This window comes from Macrobrachium rosenbergii, chromosome 13, assembly GCF_040412425.1.
Source record: "Macrobrachium rosenbergii isolate ZJJX-2024 chromosome 13, ASM4041242v1, whole genome shotgun sequence".
Classification (NCBI taxonomy): Eukaryota; Metazoa; Arthropoda; class Malacostraca; order Decapoda; family Palaemonidae; genus Macrobrachium; species Macrobrachium rosenbergii.
The window spans coordinates 60,783,845-60,806,761 of record NC_089753.1 but is presented as its reverse complement, the minus strand read 5'-3'; positions in this window follow the sequence as shown (position 1 = coordinate 60,806,761).

Below are 22,917 nucleotides of genomic sequence, written 5' to 3'. Positions count from 1 at the left end.
AATTCCATTATGTAATTTCATTTGAAATCTTTGCTTACAATTCGCAGATCTATGTAGATAAAGATTGAACTGATATTGAAAGGCAATTTCATCACTTGTTATATTCAATCCTTGTCTAAAAAAAAAGTTCATAACAATGGTATATAGCAAAGGATATATAGTCACTTCGTTGCAAAATTAACGATTGTACCAAACAGCCATTTAAAACAATTCTGTTGCTTATGTCTCAAATCTACGATTTATTTTTACTGTTTAATTAGAGCAGTCACATGAGACAATGATTTGTTTTATTTAGAAAGCAATCAAGAAGGGATAAGTGAACCAGAGCATTTAATTCGTTTTAATATTAATATTTGCAGCAGAGGTACATTAAACAGATATCTGTAGTACTGGATGAATAAATATCACATAAAAGAATACGTCCATCTAGTAGCAAGGCTTACCATCATTGTATCTCCTAGCGTATTCGCTTTGCTTTTTTGTTATCATCAATACACACTGTCTAAAAATGTAGATGAACCATAGAATTTTTACTTAAACTCAATTCACCCGACTCTTTAGAGGAAACCCTGCCAGGGAAATTGCCAACTATCTTGAAGATTACCGTGAAAATGTTTTATAAAAGAATCGTGAAATTGTTTTTATTCATCTTTTCACCTTGCTAAAAGACTTACTTAACATTTGAATAGCACCATTTTCAAACCCCTCCACTACATACAAGGTAGGAATGTCACCAAATAGTATGAAACCTCTAAAATCATTTATATGCGTTCATTTTGTGTCCAACGTAAAATTTTTACCTTGGGGTCCAAATTGCCCTGAAAATTTCAGATTTTTCTGGCACGTTCTCTTTCTCGTTTCCACTGCGGTACCTGAATAATACTGCAATGATGACTTGTGCCAAAGTATCACTGAAAATGATGTGGCTTTCAAAATGAAGCCTGTATTGGGCCAATAATAGCCTATAAGTGGGGCGTTGAAGCGTTTTCTTCTCTCCAGACCTACCTGTACAGTATGTTTGTTAGCATTTCATCCACAAATTAATTTTTCCTGAAGGTCTGAACGGGAGTAATAGATGACAACAGACATGAAAACACTATTATTGATTCATTCACCTCTTTTCCCACAGTCTTCCTGCCCTTTGATAAAACCAGTCTCTTGTGATGTAATTCTTCTTTTTGTCTTTTCATCTCCGGAAGCCTGGTCTCTTTTGGTCTTTTTTCCGACAGAGATTTCTACTCTATCTGGTATTCAGAACACGATAACCATGCCATATACACTTAGCTACACATGTTTGAATGTAATAGCCATTTTTGAAAGTGATAATCAGAATTAGGGATTTGGGTTCTTACTGGAAGAAGAAATAAGTATTCTGGATAATGATAACATACGTTTACATTTCCTCAAGTATCCTTTATGAACAAGATATTCATCTTTCTTACTGACTGCATGTAACATCATACATTATTAACATTTCGCAGACATCTCTTTTCTTCTTAAGTGAAAAGAGAGAGGGAGTTAACGGAACGAAATGAAGTTGGGAAAAGTAACTGAGGAAGGTGGATGGGGTCTGCCATTGAAAGACGCAATGGAAAGAGGATAGGTTAGAAGATTACAAGAATCAAAGACAAAAAAGAATGAGTAAAACCTAACCACAGAAAAAGCGAGAAAGCCATTAAAGTTACTCGTTCATAATTTTTCCATGGTCGACAAAGAAACAGAATCTATATTACCTAGCTAATCAGGAGTAATAAAAAATAAAAACAATGACCAGAATACTTAAAAGGATAAGTCCATCACAACAGCAGCGAAAGAATATCCAAAAGAGCCGTGAGGTGATCACTGTCATTTGACCTACTAAGTATGGAGACTATCACTAACAAAATGATTCATTCGCCACTCAGTCACCTCTAATGAAACGGTATCTGAGAGAGGAGATAGCTAAAGTCTTCTTTGGAGGGACTGCTGTCCAAGAGATTCAAGGGATTCTTAGCAAACTTATTGCTTGAGACGTTTTCTTGGGAATTTTGGTTAAAGTCCAGTTTTCTGCAGATATGACACTGGAACACAGGAAGCATTTGAATTGGAGTTACAGTCATGAAAAACCAATTTAAATGAATAAAAGATTTAACAAATGAGCCCATAATCCTGAGTGTGAGAAAGTAGCCATGACAAGGATACAAAAACAAGGAATTATGGGTGAAGACAAATATTTATTGCTAAAATGATAACTGAATTATTAAAGCAAAAGAGCTCAGAAAATACTCGTTGTAATTACTATGGATCAACCTGAATGATGCTATGCATGTTTAGAGAGAGAGAAAGAGAGAGAGAGAGTTTCTCTTATTAGATTAATGACCTCTGTGAGGATCATCAAGGAAACCAATAGAACTCGTTTTAGTTTAGTCCATCAAGAAAAAATGCTGCCTTTCGCTGGGAAGTGTGGCTTTGCCATTTGTTTTATTTTACCTTCAGGCTTCTCTCGTAAATCTCCATGGTTTCATTTTTGTTTTTCAAGTATGACAAACTGCCCATAAAATATAAGGGTGAGAGGGGCTCAATTCAGCCGAGAAACTTGAGTGGAACTGCAGTGCCTCATAAAGGAATTGGTCAGCAACACTTGCGTACGTGGGAGAACGACATGACGAAAGAGGGAGCCGTGGACGGTCGATCGGAAATAAATTGATGGATTACTTTTGAGGGGTGAAAGACAGTTATGAGTTTAGGGAAGTGGGGCGAAATTCCATTTGTGTGATATTGGACGCAAGAGGGGGCCATGTGATTTATTCTCAGAAAGCCATTGAGTACGCAGCCTCTGGCTACGTATCTCGAATATTTTTCAGTCTGTAATATATATATATATATATATATATATATATATATATATATATATATATATATATATATATATATATATATATATATATATATATTATATATATATACACACATAAATATACATATATATACATAAATATACATATATATATATATATACATATATATATATATATATATATATATATATATATATATATATATATATATATATATATATATATATATATATATATATATACATATATATATATATATATATATATATATATATATATATATATATATATATATATATATATATATAAATTCATAATGTATATATCATAGCTGACACCCGTCAGGATTTACGTCTATTTTTATATGGTTTTATTTAGCATGCTTTTTTGTCTGTTGGTTTTTCTGGGCCAAATCTTGTAACCCCCTTTGTCTGATGGACTTGAAATTTTGCATGGTTACTCAGTCCCGGTGACAATACAACCTTAGATGATCAGTAGGTCAGCACTGACCTCTAGTGACCCTACAATGACCACTTGCAGTATCTCGGGATTTATATGAAAATCTTCGGATTTTTATACCATCTTTGACTCGAAAGAATAAGTTACTGTAACAACCCTGCAGATTTTTCAAACCTTCTTTCGCTCGACAGGATATCAATTTCGTTAACTACAATCATAAATCGGTTACAGTTTCTGTCAAAACTAAAAAGTATAAAATAAAATCATTTAAAAATATTTTTTTTAAAACACGCTTTTATTAAAATGCACTAAGAAGCAAAAAATAAATTTATTTGAGACACACCAGGATTTACTTACAATTGATCATGTCTACAAAAATAAAAGAGTGGGCGCCAAACATGGAAGGAAATGCGACAAGAAATAAAAAAAAATTATTTCTTTTCCTGTAGCATCTCCTTCCATGCCTGGCACCCACGCTTTTATTTACGTCTTCCCAGTGGTGTTTGATATATGAAATTATATATATAAATTATATATATATATATATATATATATATATATATATATATATATATATATATATATATATATATATATATATATATGTATATATATATGTATATATATATATATATATATATATATATATATATATATATATATATATATATATATATATATATGTATGTGTTTACTGTGTGTATATATATATATATATATATATATATATATATATATATATATATATATATATATATATATATATATATATATATATATATATATATATATATATATATATATATATATATATATATATATATATATATATATATATATATATATATATATATATATATATATATTTAACCTGAGAAATGCTTATCGTGAGCCAGTTATAGACTCTAAATGAATGATTTCGTTACTTACCTCTATTTTTGTATAAAATGTGAGTGCTGTTGATTCAGGAAATCGTAAAATACAAGGCATAGTCAAGACAGATCTCCACAGCTAACAAAACCTCTGTAAACGGTGAGATTTACGAATTAAAAGCCAGTAAGGACGCAGTAAAATATGTATGGGACAAGGCGAGCACAGAGGATGTCAAGAAGCCTTGAACACACGATTTTATGTAATTATTTAAACACAGGCATTTACGTAATACTGCCCTAACATGGCAGGGTTGATATGGAAATACTGGCACTTAGAAATGGAAATAGGAAGTTTAGTACGGTAGGAAGGGATTACTTTTCTGACACTCCACTCACGTAGGTCATTTTTACCTTATGACAGCAACGGCTTGTAAAGGTTCAGCTACCGTGCGTGGAACTTCAGCTAATTAGATATGTTCTAGGGATCTTTACCCAGAAAACTGAATGTTCTGTGATAATGAATAAAGCTGGTCGATGATTTTTCACTGTATTTGAAACAGTGAAAAACTACAAGTTTCTGAATTTCTCAGTGAAAAGCCATTCTAAAAGTGGTTGCACATAAAATGCCTTCCATATGTGGTTTTATTCTGCTTATAGTGATTTTTGTCTGTTGGCAGGAACAAGTGAAAATTGTTTCTTAAAGGTTTTTCTAGGTTCAAATGCATCATAGTCTTGCCTACATCCAACTTCGTCAGTATTGTACCATTTTAATCGTATTGGCGTAATATTCAGGGCCGAAATAAGATAGCAGAGATTCTAAGGCCCATTTAGTAGGAAACTGAGCTTCGAAATAGATTTAAGCATATAATTCCTGACTGAATCTCTTTTCCTGCTTCGTATATGGTAAAGTAAAAGAAAATAGATACACGTGCACACACAATGAAGATAAGAAACACAACGAACGAAGATACAGGTACAGATAACCTTCAAGAGAAAACAGCCCAACTCTAATCAATGAATTGTTGATTTGGTGAATGAAATGCTTCGAGCAGGCGAACCAAAACTACGATACGGATATGATTCGATGCCAAAAATCTCCTCCAGACTTCATGTAGAAGAAAGTCACAAATGAGAGAGAGAGAGAGAGAGAGAGAGAGAGAGAGAGAGAGAGAGAGAGAGAGAGAGAGAGAGAGAGAGAGAGGTTATAGTCCTTGCTGTAATGTAAAGCACTTATTAAATCAATATTTTTCTTTATAAATATCCATTGGGTATCCATCATAGGAAGAAAATTAAAAGGTTATAAGTATGACGAAGAAATCCAGTAACATGTAGACATCTGTCTAATATTTAAATATACAACGAATTTACAATTGCCTCTTTTTAGGGAGTATAGCGGAATGCGCGTACTATCTGCCCCTTTCAACAAATCACTATAAATCACAATAAAATACTAATCTGAACTTCTTTTGAAAAGTTATGATTCTAAGGCAATGCTACATTAGTGAACACAACATAAACATGTATAAGTGATCTTCTGGTGCTTCTTTTTCTTTTAGTTTTTCAGATCAATAAGGATTTATGCCCACTACTAGCTCACAACGGTGATAATGGGTAAACATCCGTAAAAAAAATTTATGCAAGCCTTTATGCCACTATATGAGGCTCGAATGGACTCTTAGAAAGAGCTAAATGTGTTGTAAAGCTATTGTCAAAAAAGATAAATATTGCAATATCGGAGGGGGGACTAACGAAAAAAAATGACATGCAATGTAGGACCTGGAAAGTTCAGTATATTACTCTCCCATTGGAAAACACAGAAAATGGGTCCTTGGAAGTAAAATTTTTGTTCTGATACTAGGGATCGTGCAGCTACTGTAAAACAAATTTCTAATAAAGATTTCTCGTATCTTGAAGAAAATTATCGCTGTATACAAACAGCTATTAATTTATTTCAACACAGTGACAGCCGTTATTCCTAAATAATTAACTTATTTCGCTGCGAGCACTTTTTCTCTCTCTGACTTACGTCTGTGCACAGCATTTAGTAGCCCACAACAACAACTCCGAGGTGGACTTCTCCGGTGTTGAAATCGCCTCTTTAACACACAAACAAAAGAAGTATAGAAAGGGGAATCTAAGTAAAAGATTTACATCGCGCTCATAGTTCGGCAAAAACAATATAATTAAATTTACGCATTGCATTGCTGATCCAGCAAACAAAGCAAATTTATAATCATTTGTTGTGACATTAACACCTGTTCATGAAATATCCTATGAAGAAAGATTTTACAATTTTCATTTGACAACGTTTTTTCCAATAAATTGTGACTTCTTTACCTAATGCCCGAACGAAATGGCTTAATATTTATCAATAAAATTTTATTTAAACTGGAGTGATATTTGAAAAAACACGAAAAGGGAATGTACAAATAATCTATAACAACTAATCTCTTTTTTTCCCTGCATTTTAATATGGATATTGATTTTGAGTAACTGATATCAAACAAGACAGTAGTTTAAATTAGTATTTGAACAGTTTCCATATTGAGTAATGGTGGATATGGAACAGTGAAGGAAGATTACATGTATATATTTTACCATATCGTTACTGTGGTGACGAAAGCATTCAGTTGAAAAATATATTCTATTTGTTCATTTAAAATGACGCTTATTTTGGTACAAATAATTAATTACCTACCCAAAAGTCCCTGCTCGACAAACTAATTAAAAAGCAAATTAAAAGAAATGAATTACCTGCTACCGAGGCAACTAAGTACTAAACATTGAAGCACCATCAAAACAAGTAAGTAAAAGCGGAGAAATAAAATTTGGCCATTAAATTGACTTGTAAATTCAACAAGTTTCTTCGGCTCAATCTAGTTGTCTGTACAGCGTATAATACTGTATGAAACTCTCAGCCACGGCCAATGAAACTCTCAGCTGCAGCCCATGAAACTTTCAGCCACGCTCCATTGGTAGCCTGTGTTGTTAGCACCTGTAGCTGTGCCAGACACTCCATCTTGACTAACTTTAACCTTAAATAAAACTTAAAAAAACTACTGAGAGGGCTGCAATTTGGTATGTTTGATGATTAGAGGGTAAGCCATTTCAATAGTTTTCTTTTAGAGAACATTAAAAACATGTTAAAGTCAGAACCATTTAGTGGAAAATAATCACCAATCCCGTCCTTTAAACTGAAATTTGTCCTTTAAAACAGAGTTCAGGAATAAAATATTTGTGAAAATCAAAAACTTCGAAGATGCCTCGAAAAATAGGTCGAGTTCAAAAATATATCAGAAAGCTTGTTAGCGCGCGATACGCTCGCTGGATCTCGGCGCGCTGTCTCTCCTATCCTCCCGATCGCCTAAATCCCCACCCCAACCCGGGGTTGACAAACAGGTTTGCAGGAGGAGGGTGGATGTCTCCCCTACTCTCCCGTTCCCCTGCCTACCCTCCCTGCATCCAGGGCGGACAAACCAGTTTGCAGGTGGTGGGTGGCGGTGTCATGTCTCCCCTATTGTCACCCATGGGAGGGCAAACAAGATCCACTCGTTTTTTATTATTATAGGCAATGACATCGAGACATAGCACTTGAAATGAAGACAGGAAATCTCTGGGTATCATAGTTTCCAAAATAGCTAGAAACGGTTGCTATATTTTGTCCTTCAACTTGACATCTGGAATTGAGATATATGTCAAGATAAAAATCATGAATATTTGCTAAAGGGTGAAAGATTACCAAATACCCTCATAATACAAAATTAAAGCAATACAAACTATATCTAAGGTTAGTTTCTGTGTCTGTATGTTTGCATGCTCATTTAACTTCTCATAAAGAATGATGAACACAAAGATATGGTATATTGTTAGAATCGTCATGAATGAGGATCCTAATGATGTGCTATTGCCCAGATTTCGTCTTTGTGAATTGCCCATTACTGAAAATGCATAATAATAATAATAATAATAATAATAATAATAATAATAATAATAATAACGACAACAACAACAAAAAAACAACAACAACAACAACAATAATAATAATAATAATAATAATAATCCTCTGGGACTATGATATCAAAACAGATAGGGTGATACGAACAGATACAAGCCCTTCGTTGGCTGAGTCGGTTGAGCTTCAGACCGATGGGCCGGAGTTCACCCGGCCGGCCGATGAAGAGTGAGAGGAATTTATTTCTGAAAATTAATTTCTCGATTGACAAAATCCCGTTGCTAAGAACCAATTGGTTCTTAGAAAATAAGTCTAATCTCCAGCCCTTGAATGTGGTCTGTAAAACTAAGGTATATTTTTAACCAGACTTGACACTGATTGACAAAATCAATAAGAAAGTATCACTTAATGATGTTGCAGACTAGAAACCAGAGTGATGAAAAGAAAGAGAAAAATTGATAAATATCAAGACCTGAAAATCGAAATAAGGAAGATATGGATATGCCAGTGGAAATTGTACCCAACAATCATACGAACGCTAGATGCACGATCCCAAGATCCCTGAAAAGGAACCTGAAAACTAGGTTCCAAAATAGCTCCAGGACTCATGCAGAAGAGCGTGCTATTAGAAACAGTGCACGTAGTGAGAAAAGTGATGGACTCCTAAGGAGCAGGATCCAATCCGAACCTCATACTATAAATACCACCCAGTCCAATAGGATGACTGAGAAAAAAATGACTGAGAAAAAATAATAATAATGATAATAATAATAATAATAGAGAAGGGACCACTCTTCTAAACATGTTTTTTATTCAAATAATGACGGCTTCAGCAGAATTGATTTTGTATTCCATCTTCTCTGTTTGTTTTATCATTCAACTTATTAGGGACACATAAATATTTAGAAGCTAATCATTATTCATCTCATCACTGGTATTCACAACAGGTTAGAAGTGATTATTTTCCTGTTTTACCACATTTAAGAATATGATTACAACAAAGGTAAAAAGTACAATGGATTAGTGACAGGGTTATAAGAATTTATCATGTGGTATTGACAAATGAAGAAGTGTTTATAGACGTCATCATGATATTTATTGTTGATTACTTTGTGATTCATTACTTCAAAACGCCTAGCTGATGAAAAGATCGCGTTGCTGTCATCTCAGTGACATTGGAAGGTGGGTTTGATGCCATCAGTTTTCTGAGGGCATGGCTCTAAGGGCCCCTCTCATGCGGGTTGTTAACATATTAATCCTTGATGGCATAGTTGTTTATAGTTCTATTGGCAGTAGTTGGCGAGAGGTTGTTGGATAATATGCAAATCATTTCTGTGGCTTGAGTGAGATTCTGACCAACTTGCAAATTGCCGTGGGAATCTACATAGCGCTTTTGGTGGCTGCCTCCTGAACATAGCGCAAAGTTTGCTTTGTGTTATGGAACACCCTTTCAAGGTATCATGCATAAGATCTAAGAACATAGCCTTATGATCAGAAAAGATACTTTGCTGCTAATGATGTTTCTAAGGGCATGCTGTTTCCATCGACGCCTTGATTTCATGTTGGGTCTGTTATATAAATTCATTTGCATGGATGGCTTTCTCTAATTCTCTTTTGATGTCACTTCTCGGTAGCCCTGTGTAGGAATCCTAAAAGACGAAATGCGTTCCTTTCGAAAAATAAAAGGTAAGGTTAAATGATGCATGCAAATTAGAAGCCTAAGGATTTCAGATCCTAAAGTGTACAGTATAATTCCTGTGTGTGAAAACTGGTCCATATAAGCATTCATTAATATGCACATTATTCAGCTACATCGTAGCAGCCTTCTGTATGAATGGGGAGAAGGATTAATTTCCTGTGCAACAGTGATCAGGGCAAGAGGAACCTGGAGATCACTGATAAGAAAGAAAAAATTATAAAAAAGGGAAAATGCAGATTCCGATGAAATAGATATATAAAGTAAGGTTTCTGAAAAATGAAAACAGAATTAGATAATAGACAACAGATTGATTTGTTTAAGGTTCTTTGGCATCAATGAGCTTATATCAGACCCAGGGACTTTTTTTTTAAGAAATGTCAACAAGAAAAGTTATGTGGAATTTTTAAAGATTGCAACCTGACGTTTGGAAAAACAGTTTTGCAAATAAATTTTACAATAATAAAAATTAACGAAGGTTTTATAAATCATGGAATTTCCAGGCAATTTATGAGTTATCGAATACATTTACATTTGTTTCTTCACATCAACCTGTGCCTGGAAAATTATTCATTTCCATAAAAAAACTGTATTGATCTACTAAATTATTAGTAAATATTTGTTATTTGCAAAAATTTTCATATTTTCCAGTTATAAAAAACTTATATTTTCATTCATGAAAGATCAAACTCATAATACTGAAAATGGAAACATAAAGATAAACTGCTTATAGAAAGACCACTGGTACATTTCAATAGGTTTTAAATATGAAACACCAAGAAGCTACAGGTATTTCTTTTCTCTAACTTACCGTTAAAGTTTTTTTTTTTTTGGGGGGGGTGAAGGCGGGGGTCGGCGGTGGCAGGGGTTAAATGTAATATTGTCATTCTAAATTGTTATTTTCATAAGTTAAGAAATATTTATGAAAAAACTGTTTCCCTAATATAAAGCAGAACTGATATCACATAACAGACTGAATGGCCAACAGTAACCTTTTTAGCAGTCAGATTTATTTAAATAACGAGCGTGATGGCGCGTGCTACGCTGCGCTGGAACCCGGCGCTCCCCGTCATGTCTCCCCTACCATCCCGAGTCCCTACATAAGCCGCCTCCACCCGGGGCGGACAAATAGGTTTGCAGGAGGAGGGTGAATGTGTCATGTCTCTCCTACCATCCCGATCAACTATCTACTCCGCCCCACGCAGGGCGGACAAACAGGTTTGCAGGAGGAGGGTGGATGTGTCAAGTCTCTCCTACCATCCTGATCCCCTATCTACTCCGCCCCCATCCGGGGCGGACAAACAGGTTTGCAGGAGGAGGGTGAATGTTTCATGCCTCTCCTACCATCCCGATCCCCCCCCAAACGAGAGATTCACTCGGATTTTATAATTATAGACAGATTTTTACGGCCTTAAGGGAGAGAAGGTTGTTCAGGTTACTTTGATCCAACAAAAATACTGACGTTAGACTTTTGGACCTATAATGTTCAATGATGTGTGAGGATGTTGTTCGTTCATTGTTCGTTTCCATTTCACTGAATGAGCTCTTATACTCTCTTTCCTTCCTCCGAAATCTAAATCCCTCAGAGATTGTAGTATGCAATCATGTGATACCGAGTATGTGAAGAGAAAACTTTTTGATAAAGATTTTCAACCTATAACAGATGAAAAATCAGAATATGAACTCTACATTTAACACCCTAGCCATAAAAGAGCAATATAAATAAGTCAAAATTGAAACAAAATTATACCGTGCTTGTATTTCATGTTTCTTATGTACCGAAATGTACGAAATTGATAGCGTAGTAAGTGTTGTGCAGTATGACTGACACACGCCATGCGTCTTTCCATCTTCACCATTCTTCGCGCGTGCCAGGCATAATCTTTTAGCCACAGGCTGTTCGTTAAAGAACTCTGCTTTCTGATGAGGGCATTTTCGTCGTGTATCGAAGACAAAATTACCCACAAATCTGCCGATCAATGGTCGGACTTCGGTACCAGTGACCCTTCTCCTCTCTCTCTCTCTTAACACAAGGCAACGTAGAAAATCCTGACTGGACCTCATTCGTTGAAATAAAAGCTCCAATAGAACTGTCGCTGTAGTCGAGCGGTTTCAAATGAGAATGCGGAAAAAGCTGAATAGTCATTATTTACACAGAAAAGTTTCTCTGATTCCGTTGCTAAAATTCTCTTCAGTTGAAAAATGTTACAGAAACTTTTTCGCTGTAGTCCACTCAGTCAGTACCTAAAACTGGAATGTTATTTTGCACTTCGTTCAGCCATTTGATCGAACTGAATATTGGGTGGAATATAAAGTAAAACATTTCAGGGGGAAATATAGTGTATCAGGTAAAGGATGTTATTGTTGAAAAATTTAAAGCATCTCCTTTTGGGAACAGAGTAAAAAAGAAAAAAAAAGATACACAAATTCGCGCTTAGTGAATCGTCATTAATGATGTTCAGTAAGGAGGAGGTTCAACACAACAAGTGGGAGACTGTCTTGTCAATTACCTTGCTGAATTTTCAGTGAATGCGACAAATCTTATGTAAATAACTTCCGTTAAGAAGAGGAGAAAACAATAAATTACATTCACTTTACGAGAGAACCGGATAACATGCCATTTTTTACCTAATAATTCAAAGCAATATTAACACATACTAAGCAATCTGCTTATATTCAAAAACTACAACCCATAAGCTATGGATAAGCAACCTACAGATGTTATTAAACTGTTTTAAACATGGTTAGTTAAAAGATTCAACAGAAACTCTTCTCTCTGTATATCTATCTCAGGTCGGAATACACTTTATCAGCAGTCAATTGCATAAACACCAATTATTCTAAGAATTCTAAAAAAATTATAAATAGAAATGGTCATGTGGTGTCCTGAGCGTAACAAATAAGTTTCTCCGGCTCAGTTCGGCTTTAAAAACATAAGCTGTAATCTGATGCGTTACTGCTCATGGAACTTGAAGTGATTGCTATAAATCATTAGTGCGACAATGTGTTTTCTGTGGAAAGGGAAATACACCATGTTAATACATTACATTTTGAAAAATCTTCATAACTGCGAGTTATGAGAAAAACGATTACTTGTTATAGAAACCATTTTCAAAAGTGGGATATTTCGCATGCGGGTGGGATCAGTATAGTCAAATGTGAGACATCAAGCAGAGGAAGCTCCACCTAGCTGTTTCTTGATTACCTCTCTGTTTGAAATATGGAACTCCAAGCTTTGCTAAGAACACCTCAGATGATTTGGGTAAACTTAGATTTGATTTTACTGTGAATGTCTCTCATTCTTTGCTTCGTTTTTGATAATACGATTATTTTTTATGTGCGCGCGTGTGTGTGTGTGTGTGTGCATAAGGCGCATTTGAGATTGAATGTTATGAAACTTTTCTTATCTTTTTGCAAAGAAGTCGTTTTATTTTTGGGTTTTATGGTATATTTGAAATTGAAACTGGACAGGAATTGGTGGCTCTCTCTCTCTCTCTCTCTCTCTCTCTCTCTCTCTCTCTCTCTCTCTAAAAGAAAATAAAAGTTGTCTGACCGTGTACAAAAGAATTCCTGCTGTAACATTCCACCGTAGGAGGTTAGTGCCATCGGTGGAATTCACGTGGTGCTCTGCAGGCATTACTGAAGGGTGTTTGCAACGTCCCTTCGGTATCCCGAGCTGCGCCCAAGTTTTAGCCCTTTGCTGTACCTCCATTCCCGCTCCCCTTTTTTAGTTTTCTGTAAAAGAAAGCTACCGTGATGGCTTTGTTTGTCCGTCCGCACTCAGGTCTTAAAAACTACTGAGGCTAGAAGGCTGCAAATTGATATGTTGATCATCCACCCTCCAATCATCAAACATACCAAATTGCAGCCCTCTAGCCTCAGTAGTTTTTATTTTATTTAAGGTTAAAGTTAGTCATGATCGTGCGGCTGGCACCGCTATAGGAGCCAACAACACTGACCACCACCGGGCCGTGGTTGAAAGTTTCATGGGCCGCGGCTGAGAGTTTCATGGGCCGTGGCTGAGATTTTCATACAGCATTATATGCTGTACAGAAAACTCGAATGCGCCGAAGAAACTTCGGCGCATTTTTTACTTGTTTCATCTTAAAACTATTTATTACTACAATTATGAGATTTTCTCTCAGTTTCGCCTTTAGAACCTCGTGCGCCTCACTTTTATATAGATCTGGTATATTGCAGCTCAGCCGCTCTAACTCCCTCTTTTCTCTCTTAAGCACTGAATAGCTGAGTGTGTCCGAGGGATGGCCTTTAAAGCTTCCATTCCATGAATCTAATCCTGATATAACTTAGCAAGATCTAATAACTGATTAAACTGGTCTTCTTAGGCAGCTGACCGCAGTCCTGAGCGTAATGACGCTTTCGAACAGTTCATGTTCTGTTACATACATCGAAATTTTTTTTTTTTTTTTTTTACTATGAATCAAAAAGAACTTTGGATTTCCGGTGACAATGACCTTTTCAAATTATAAGTGAAGAATTCATCAATTCCACATTTATATGGTAGGGTAAAAGGCAGTCAGTTTTTTTTATTGTTTTCATCGTTTTAGCAGAATTATTTTCATTACTTTCTGCAGAATTAATTATTATCTTTTTTACTTTAGTTATCTTATTTCACATTTCTTTATTTTAGTTTTGCTTTAATCAGTCACTTTGCTCATATTATGTATCATGTTATTGCTTTTCTAAATACATTCCTCGATTTAGTATAAGCCAGATGTTGGATCTGCCATTATATGTTCGAGCTGCTCCTTTTTACGTCTGAATAACTTGTTATTATTTAAATAACTTTTATCCTCCGAGGTAATGATACGTCAGAAACTCTTTTCTAAGACAGATACTATTACTGTATCAGATATTTCTAACTGTTTCTACCATAATCCGTGACGTAACTATCGGTAGTGGCGCCCCGGGGCTGACTCTGAAAGTGCCGCCTCATTCCCGGCTAAAACGTACTAAAGTAGTGAAAATTAAACGAACATTTTAAGCCTTAACATCTCAATCAGAGTCGATAAATCGCTGTTCAGTGTTCCGATCAGACGAATTATGCTAGAAAATCTAGAATTATGCCAGACCAGACCTGCTCAAAAGATGCCCGAGTGCCCACTTCCCCGGGCCGGACAGTCCCCATCCCTAACCCCTCCCCACCCATAGTTACCCCACTGGCCATAATTATCAAGAACTGCACAGTTCATTTCCATTCCTTTCCTTATATTTTAAATTGTGAGCTTCAGACGCATTGCAAATGAATTTATTTATTGTTTGATATTTCTTAGTATCTTTAGTTTTGTTCAACAAATCTGTTTGAATACGTTGCTTATTGGAAACAATGTAGATACAAGCTGGGCTTTCAGAGACAAACTGTAAGACAGGACGAAGATATGGCAATTGGAGTAATGAAGGATAGAACTTGAAAGTTATATTAGTCTTCAAGTTTGAAGTAGAATATCAAGAAAATGCAGTGAATATGTGGGACAATACTTAGGCATGTGACACGTAAATGGACAATTAACAAGTATAAGAATATTCTACACTAATTCATATATATTCTCTCTCTCTCTCTCTCTCTCTCTCTCTCTCTCTCTCTCTCTCTCTCTCTCTCTCTCTCTCTCTCTCTCTGAACGTTATATCTACGGATGGTGATATATTTTGAAGACAGTTATTTTTGTATACTGTATCAATTGTAGCCACGACTAATACCAAACAAGTAAAGTTTAGGAATGTCTAAGATTTTAGTAATGAGGTTTGTAGATTATTATTTTAGAAAGACAACTGAAATTGAATGGAAATTTACAAACTAAAAAGCTGCATTTCCCTTCGGTTGACGGCTATTTCTCTTATTGTATTCCAGTGCTGAAATGGTTTTGTATCCAACATCCTCTGAACGAACTACAAGAATTCAATATTGAAAACTCTCAAAATATAATTGTGTATTCTAAATATTATTAAGTATTAGTGCATTTCCCCAATGGTTTCCTAGAGAGCTTATCACTGATCTAATGAGAGAATTATCTTCTTTCTCCGTCCCCTTGCTTTGTAAAAGTATAGTGAGTGAATTATAGTGTTAAAAATATCTATTCTTGTACTATTTATTTGTTTGTTCCTTAATTTTTTTTTTTGTAATTAAAAGTTCTCTCAAGATAACTCAAGCGTTAAGAATATGCCTAAAGGGGAAAAAGACTTCGTTAAAGAGAATAGTTTTTCTGTTCCAAAGAATTCCACTGGAAAATAATAGACCTCTCTTTTCTTATTTTTTTTTTTTTTTTGTTAAAAGAGTTAAGAATATGCCTAAGAAAAAGACTTCGTTAAAGAGAATAGTTTTTCTGTTCCAAAGAATTCCACTGTATGAATTAATAATAGTGGAATTCATCCTCTCTTTTCTCCCATTATTTTGAGGATTTAAATTATTTCAGCTTCGTTATGAAACCCACATAAATCAGCTTACTAAATCTGGTCTTGAAGATTGATCACCTCCATTCATTTTGAGCTGAATTATTCCACTCACCTGATCTATGTCTTCTCTGCACTCTGCCCCATTCTGTCCCCATATCAGACGCCACTGTATTAGCCAATTATTCTGGCTTCGTTTTGTTTTAAAATATTAATGATTAAATAAAATGATCGAAAAGTCATTTAGATAAGTGTAAAAATCCGCAGGCATGCAAAGATTGTTTCCACGCGTGAATTAGGAAAAAAAGAAATAAAAAGAATGAATAATGAAAAATGAATAGTGGAAGAAAAAAGAAATTAATATGGCTAGGAATAAAAGTTGCAAAAACGAAGGCAATGGCTCCCGCCTTAAACGGGCGTTGCATCCTCTCCTATATTTGAGTATATGAATGATAATATAGTCACTTTTTATTCTTTACAGATTGTATTTATTGTGGTCATTGTACTGCTTATGAAAGAGAGAGAGAGAGAGAGAGAGAGAGAGAGAGAGAGAGAGAGAGAGAGAGAGAGAGAGAGAGAGTTTTATCTATTGGCCTTGAGCAAGCACGATGCACAAATCCTTTTCCGCTGTCAAAGGTTTCAGTTTATGAAATGGCAGGTTCAATAAGCGTCAAAGTTTTCTCTTTGAACTCCGAATTCTCTGCCCGTTCCATTTTTGCTTTGATGTCTGCAGCATTCTCTTTCCAGAGTTGTCTCTGTTGATATTCCTCTTTCACTTCTTTTTTCCTAATTCTGTTTTTTGTATCAGGTTCAATGACTTTATCAGCCATAACAAACAGGTAGAAGATGCACCGAAATTTCTTCAGCGCAATCAAGTTTTCTGTACAGCGTATAATGCCGTATGAAACTTTCAGTCACGGCCCATGAAACTCAGCCATGGTTCGGTGGTGGACTGTGTTGTTGGTACCTATAGTGATGCCAGAGGTACGATTATGGCTAACTTTAACCTTATATAAAATAAAAACTACTGAGGCTAGAGGGTTGCAATTTGGTATGTTTGATGATTGGACGGTGGATGATCAGTATACAAATTTGCAGCCCGCTAGCCTCAGTAGTTTTTAAGATCTGAGGGCGGACAGAAAAAAGTGCGTACGGACAGACAAAGCCATCTCAACAGTTTTCTTTCACAGAAAACTGAAAATTAATCTTTCGGTAAAAAGGAGTGAACTACAGATGTAATTAAAAACTCATTGTCGAGATGAATAAAAAGAAAACCATTTTAAGGACGGGAGTCAAATAGGCACAGGGAAGGACGCAAAACGAAAAATAGTTCCTCTCTCTACTGAACGTCAGGTTTTATCAACAGGAAAACATGAAAAATAAAACTAGTAAATTGGTGCTCAAATAATCAATATAAAGGTTGTCATTTCCGTTGTTTCTAAAGAATATGTAGTCATGAATGATACAAGTAACGTTTGTTTGTTCCTAATCTTCTATCCCGCTTCCCCCTTACTTATTGCCAGTGTACAGCCCTTTTCTTCGCACATCCGCCGTTATTATTTACTCTAATTGTCATTTGTAACCTATTCGATCTTCTCCTCTAAATGAAATTCCCTTTGTTCATATACCAAGGAATTCCCACAAAAACCCCTTTGCTTTGAAAGAAGTGAACTTCATTTCGTTCTTGTAGTTTCCCAGTAACTGCAATGCTAACCCCTAACTTAGTCAAAACGGCAAAGGTGTTTTTAATTCCAATATTACATGGAATTAGATATCCATAGGGGGTTAGCACTGTCAGTGCACCTCATGTGGTATACTGTAGGCACTACAGGACACGAACGCTGATGTTCTGCAAAGCGGGTTGCGGGCCCCTATGTTTGGTAAATGGGTATTGCTACGAATATACCTTTGATACTTACGGGATTCTGCTCTGGGACCCCTACATTATCAAAGAAATCTACTGTATTTCATTAAACACCTGAGTAAATAGACTGATTAAGGCAACTCCGTAGGCAAATAAATCAAGGGAAATGCTGTGGTCTTCTTTATGTGAGGGAAGATTACATAATAAACACATAATAAACACAGATCAGAAGAATGAAGAATTACGGAGCAGGCAATAACAGGCCCTGCTAAATGAATGAATTCCACTCAGGGGAGATATTCTACACCGATGATGTCTTCATAACAGGAACATCGCAGAGGGGTAGATTAAGGGTGGCATAAGGCCATTGCAAATGAGGACAGAACTGAGGGAGGTCCCACAGCCAAGGCCGATTCTGCAAGAGATGCAAGACTGTTACTTGCATGAATAATAAGACGCTCAAAGGGAACTGAGGGACTGCACAAGTGGTGCCAAGTAACTCAGTTCAACACTAGATGCATAATTACGTTAACACTTGATAATTCAACACACAGCACTGAAGGTGATCGCACAATGGACATAGAAAATAAATCAGGCAGAGAAATAACAAAAGCATGATTGGCTAAGACACCTTATTCCCAGAACATTATCTTTGTCAAGATGACGATGTCCTCATTCAATGGGGTGCCAACGCTGGAGGAGAGAATTAATGGATGCCATGACAAAATTATACTGGTTCGAACCTCGGGGTCGAGCACGTGGAGGGTACAAGGGATAGGCAAGGTAAGGACATCTGTCCTTGGTGGAGTCCTGACCACTTCTCTTTCTCAACTGCTGATGCATTGTTTATTTCTAACCTCGGGGGGTTACGCCTGGGCATCCAGACAGATGGCGCAAAGGTCAATCTTCGCCTTGTGTTTTATAGCAAGCACATGGCATCCAGTCAGGCCTCGTGGAGAGGTTACCATGCCCGAGCTGCGTGGCGCCAACTTTCTCTTTTTTTGGCTCCTTCCTTGCCCATTGTCTGACGCCGTCGAGGAAGGCATCTTCGAATGTCACCAGGAAACAAGGCCTGAGGCAGTCATTTTGAACAGAGAGAAGGATTAAAGGCTTAACCATTTCAGGAATGAAGGAGAGAGTTAATGGAGGGGCAAATGAAAACCCACAGTTCTAGTAATTAAAACAACTGAAATGAATTGTATTTCTTTCTCTGTGACGTTACGGATGTGAAAACGAGTGAGGTTGCTTGAAAAGAAGGTTCCTTCGTTGCAGTGTACAAGGTACTAATGTAAGTTATCCATTAAAACTGACCATATGAAAGAAAGGATATACTCGTCATTGACTAAAATGCTGATTTCTCTTGCCATGTAAAACGAAAACCACCATTTGAGCGATCGTATCAAAGCGACGAAGATCAAAGGAAGTTGTTCAGACCGTGACAGGAGATAATAATTTCCCCTAAGGTACAAGGAAGGCGTTCTTTCTTCAAAGGTAGAAGAAACGAGCTGCAGGATGTGGCATTATACCTTCATCTATGAACGCATATGGTCTATACTGAAGAGAAAGACAATCTGTGTTTTTGTTTTGATAGGTAATATTTTTGCCTTTGTCTCAAATTCCTATTGAGAGACAATCCATTTTTGTTTTGCATTACTTCTTTGCTTCTGTCGGATCTTATGTTTGAGTCTTTGTATGTTGCTATAATTAACAGTTACTAAACCGAGAATGTCAATGACAATTCCATCCTTTCTCCTTTCAATCTTTATAATAATTGCTTGCCTTCAACTAGTTTCTGGGAATTTTGTAGTTTACCCAAACGTCCTTCTTACAAGAGGAATGGACATTGGCACTCTCATCTTCCATATTCATTACATTTCAGGAATCGTTTTTTTTTAGGCCTTATGAAATTAATTACCAACTTCTCTGCGCTCTTACATCTATTTGTTATATCGTAACAGATCTATCATTGCTCTTTTATATTCCGATGAATACCCACTATGAAGAAATATAAGCCTTTCCTCTCCAGTGTCTGCTGATAAGAAGAGAAATGGGGACTAATAACGACCGCAATCATATTTTTTACTCTGTCTTTTCTCTCTTTGTTCAAAGTTTACTCCTTGTCCAAAATGTTATGTACTATTATTATCTGCGTACAAACATTTGTAGAAGGTTTGTGTAGAACGAATGTGTGGCGAACGTTAATGTGGAATCTTGCGGATAGTTTATAGGTTACTGACTGTCCTTTTGAATCCATGATTTAAATTATTGCTTCACTCAAGCAAAACTTAAGGCTTACATACGTACATACATGAGGGTTGTATTTCCTTTTCAAAATCCGTAGTAATAAAGTAATTGTGTGATCTGAAGGGTCTGAATACCATAATCTAAATCATCGATTCAAGAGAACAGTGAGTAACCTATAAATTTTCTGAAAGATTCCACGTTAATGTTCGCCATACATTCGTTCTACACAAACTTTTTACAAATGTTTGTACGCAGATAATGGTAGTACATAACTTTTTGGACAATGAGTAAATATATATATATATATATATATATATATATATATATATATATATATATATATATATATATATATATATATATATATATATATATATATATATATATATATATATATATATATATATATATATATATATATATATGCAAACGACTGGGGCCATTTTCTCTCAACCTCACCCGTTTTTACATTTGCAAAAATAATTGAAAAAGAAATAAAAATTAAAGAACTGAGGTTTCCACCTGCCCCTTTCACAAACCCTCTCTTTTAATTTCCCAAAATGCTTAAATAAGCCTAATCCTCTTCTCTGTTCACAATGACTGCCTAAGGAATTATTTTCAGTTGACCATCGTACCTTCCTGGCATCACGCAGGGGCCAAGGAGAAGCCCCACCCCTAAAAGAAAGCTGGCGCCACCATATTGAACACGGGGGGTTATCTCGACCTATGATCATCAAAGAAAACATGACAAAGATTGACCCTTTTTCCAGTTATGGGGACGCCATGGCATAACCCCCTCTTCTTATAAACAAAGACTGCAAGAGAAATCGAGAGCGAGATGCACGCCTGACGCAGAAGAGCTCAGGCGTCCCTGCCTTGCCTGCCCTTTTGAATCAACCATGTGCTCTACCCCAGGGCTTGAGCCACTATAATTTGTAGTGGCTTCATAATTCCTACTTCATCACCAGTGCCTTATCAACGAGGACATCGTCATCTAGACGAAGGTAATATACTGGAAATAAGTTTCTTAGTCAGTCACATTCCTGTTATTTCTCTGCCTAAATTTCCATTTATTTTCATCGTGCGATCACCCTCAGTACTTTGTGTGGGAACATTCAGTGTTAACGTAAAATCTGCATTAGTGTTTAACTGAGTTATTTGGCACCATCTGTGCATTCCTCAGTTCCCTTTGTGAGTCTTATTATTATTGCAAGTAACTGTCCTGCATATTTGCAGATAGGCCTTGACTGTGGATCCTCTCAGCCGATCCATGCACAGTTCCCCCCTTCAACTGCGATCTTCCCTGTTACGAAGATATCAGCAGCTTAGAATATTTATCCTGTGTAGGATTCATTATTTAGCAGCTCCTTCGTATTACCTGCCCAGTAATTCATCATTCTTTTGACCTTTGTTGTTATGTAAATATAATTAGTTGAGAGAACCCCTGAGTTTACATAAATTACCCACCTGAAGAAGGCCTTAAGCCGTAGATTTCATTTGCTTTGTCTACGAGTGGTTCTAATATTGAGTCAGATGTGTAATAAATAAAAAGAACTTCCCTGCATTATCCGTTGCTGCCCAGAGTCAAGTAAGTATCCCCCGAACACTGTAGCAATATATATATATATATATATATATGAAATTTTTATCACACCGTGATTTATATACAATCATGAAGCTACAAATGTCGCTTAATATCGAAATTCACGCTACCTCGGTATATATCCGTTGGAGAATTGTCGCCGAAGGGGAATTTATATAAGTGATAAATGAATTGGAATCGTGGGGACACGAACCCGCGACGAAAGCCTATTCAGCGACTCCAGTTGACGTAAACCATTGAGCCATCAAGAGAGGTATAAGTCTTTTGCCGAGATGTCGTACTGTTTTTACCCGTCGTGAGCGGGGAAAGTGTACTAGCCTCGACAATGACCCACCTCTGCCATGACAGTTCATTGGTACGTTTGGAACAGGCAGCTCTTGTTATGAAATTTTTATCACACCGTGATTTATATATAATCATGAAGCTACAAATGTCGCTTAAAATCGAAATTCACGCTACTCGATATATATCCGTTGGAGAATTGTCGCCGAGGGGAATTTATATAAGTGATAAATGAATTGGAATCGTGGGGACACGAACCGGCGACGAAAGCCTATTCAGCGACTCCAGTTGACGTAAACGATTGAGCCATCAAGAGAGGGTATAAGTCTTTTGCCGAGATGTCGTACTGTTTTTACCCGTCGAGCGGGAAAGTGTACTAGCCTCGACAATGACCCACCTCTGCCATGACAGTTCATTGGTACGTTTGGAACACGCAGCTCTTGTTATGAAATTTTTATCACACCGTGATTTATATACAATCATGAAGCTACAAATGTCGCTTAATATCGAAATTCACGCTACCTCGAATATATCCGTTGGAGAATTGTCGCCGAAGGGGAATTTATATAAGTGATAAATGAATTGGAATCGTGGGGACACGAACCATGACGAAAGCCTATTCAGCGACTCCAGTTGACGAAACCATTGAGCCATCAAGAGAGGTATAAGTCTTTTGCCGAGATGTCTGTACTGTTTTTAC